Genomic DNA, 2,757 nt, shown 5'->3' with positions numbered 1-2,757 from the left:
CCGCCCCCTTACCCGCCCCTGAGCGGGAAGCAGCCGAAGCTCCGCCATGGCCTCGGGAGCCGGAGGCATCCGAGGGGACGGTGGCGGCAAGATCCGGACGCGGCGTGGCCACCCGGGACCAGTTCAGCCTTACCAGCAGGGGCGACCACAGGACCGGGGTATTCTTGGCAGCATTACCGAATCTGTTAAGAATATTGTGCCCGGGTGGCTACAAAGATACTTCAGCAAGGGTGCCGATGCGTGCAGCCGCTCAGCGGACACACGTGAGGTTCCAGGCGGGCCAGAAAATAGAGAAGAGGACCATCCGATGTGTGCTGAAGAAGAGGGCTCTAATGCCAACGGTGGGAGAATCGCTCCTGAGCCAGCAGCCAGTAATACAGAAGGACCTTCAACAACCAGTACTGCTTCAGATTACCTAGATGTATCAACAAGGCCTTCTCTTCATCGGAGCCATCTGAATTTCTCCATGTTGGAATCCTCTGCCTTACACTCTCAGCCTTCCACATCCTCGGGATTCCCAATTGGCAGTGCAGGATTTTCCCTCGTAAAAGAAATGAAAGCTTCTACCTCTCAGCATGATGATGGTAACATCTCAACTACCAGTGGCTTTTGTTCAAGAGCTTCTGGCAAAGATATCGCTGTTTCAAAGAACACATCATTGCCACCTCTCTGGTCCCCAGAAGCTGACCGATCTCATTTCCTCTCACAGCACACTGCCACCAGCTCAGAAAAGCCAGCATTCAACTTGTCTGCCTTTGGAACTCTTTCCCCTTCACTTGAGGAGTCTTTGGTCCTTAAAAGTGGTCAGCTTAGAGATTCTCCATTTTATCCTGGAAAAACAAGGTATGGTTGGGCAGCAGCTGCTGTAAGACAGCCTGAACTCCGAAATACGCCTTATCAGGCACCAGTCAGAAGACAAATGAAAGCTAAGCAACTCAGTGCACAGTCTTCCAGTTCAACAGCTCGGCGCATATTGCAGGCTTTAGAGAAGATGTCAAGCCCCTTAGCAGATGCTAAAAGAATTCCATCTGTTGTTTATTTGAATTCTCCTCTCGATAGGACTGGAATAGATATTACAGATATTCAGGCCAAAAGAACAAAGGTGGAATCTCAGTATCCCTCTGTTCAGAGACTCATGACCCCAAAGTCAGATTCCATAGCAACAAATCGAATTATTTATTTTAAGCCATCTCTGACCCCATCTGGTGAATTAAGGAAGATTAATCAAAGAGTAGATCAAAAGCACAGCACTGAATATAAAAAAAATATGACACCAGTACAAAACAGAGAACGAGAAAGTGGCTTTTCATGCACAACTTCCAGTTTGCCTGCAACCAGTGGTTTATCTTCTGGAGGAAGTGGCAAGATGAGACGAGAGAGAACACCCTCTGTTGCTTCTAAACCTTCAGAGGAAGAGAAAATGGAAGTACCAGCATTACCGAAAATCTCTCTACCAATCTCTAATTCTTCACTGTCTACCTTCAATCTTAGTTCCCCTGTGATCACAGCTTCCTCTCCATCACCTATGAGCCCATCTCAGTCATTAACAAACAAGGTACAAATGACCCCTCCAAGCAGCACTGGCAGTCCTGTGTTTACATTTTCACCTCCAATTATAAAATCTACTGAGCCATACGTACTACCTCTGTCATCTCCATCATCTATGGGATTTACATTTAGTGCTCCAATTGCAAAAACAGCAGAATTTTCTGACTCTAGTTGCACTTTAGAACCAATTGTAAGTAGTTCAGCTCAAGCTGCCACTGCAATGAATAGTACAGGTTGCAAGAGGATGATAGATGAAGATTGTGAGGGCCCTTTTAGACCTGCAAAAACCCTGAAAGAAGGAAGTGTTCTGGATGTTCTGAAAAACCCTGGTTTTTCATCACCAAAGGCCGACTCTCTTGCTGCACAGCCTACCACGACAAGCCCAGTAATTTATACAAGACCTGCAACAAGTAGCTTTTCTTCTAGTGGAATCGAGTTTGGGGAAAGATTAAAAGCTGAATCCTCATGGCAATGTGATACTTGTCTACTGCAGAACAAAGTTATAGATAATAATTGCATAGCCTGCCAAACAGCAAAAATGCCACCAAGAGATTCTGCTAAACAGACTGGAATTGGGACACCAAGTAAAAGTGGCAAAGCAGCTCTTTCTGCATCAGGGACAGGCTTTGGAGACAAATGTAAACCAGCCCTAGGAACTTGGGATTGTGATACCTGCTTAGTGCAAAATAAACCTGAAATGATAAAATGTGTAGCCTGTGAAACACCGAAACCTGGAATTGGTGTGAGGCGAGCCCTAACTTTGAGAGTAGTTTCCGAAAGTGCTGAGACTATAACTGCTTCATCTTCCAGCTGCACTGTGACCACTAGTACCTTAGGATTTGGAGATAAATTCAAAAGGCCTGTGGGATCATGGGAATGTTCAGTATGCTGTGTTTCTAATAACACAGAAGACAATAAATGTGTGTCCTGTATGTCAGAGAAACCAGGAAATTCAGTACCTACTTCAAGAGACAGCAGTGTACCTGTCTCTCTATCATCCGGAAGCTATCTAGGATTAGACAAGTTCAAGAAACCTGAGGGAAGCTGGGACTGTGAAGTGTGCCTAGTGCAGAATAAAGCTGATTCTACCAAATGTGTAGCATGTGAAAGTGCAAAGCCAGGCACAAATCCGAGTTTAAAGGCTTTTGCACATATTCCTCATCTTCGAACCCAGCAGCCTCGTCCTTCAAATTTGGTATCCCATCATCC

At 45.7% G+C, this 2,757-nt stretch overlaps 1 pseudogene; it reads left to right on the top strand.

The window, feature by feature from the left end:
* Positions 1–46: 46 nt before the first annotated feature.
* Positions 47–2,757, top strand: part of LOC103277151 — a 4,466-nt pseudogene continuing 1,755 nt past the window's right edge.

The sequence above is a fragment of the Carlito syrichta genome, unplaced genomic scaffold, assembly GCF_000164805.1.
Source record: "Carlito syrichta isolate Samal-C Ts95f unplaced genomic scaffold, Tarsius_syrichta-2.0.1 Scaffold316491, whole genome shotgun sequence".
NCBI lineage: Eukaryota > Metazoa > Chordata > Mammalia > Primates > Tarsiidae > Carlito > Carlito syrichta.
This window is presented reverse-complemented; position numbering and strand designations above follow the sequence as displayed.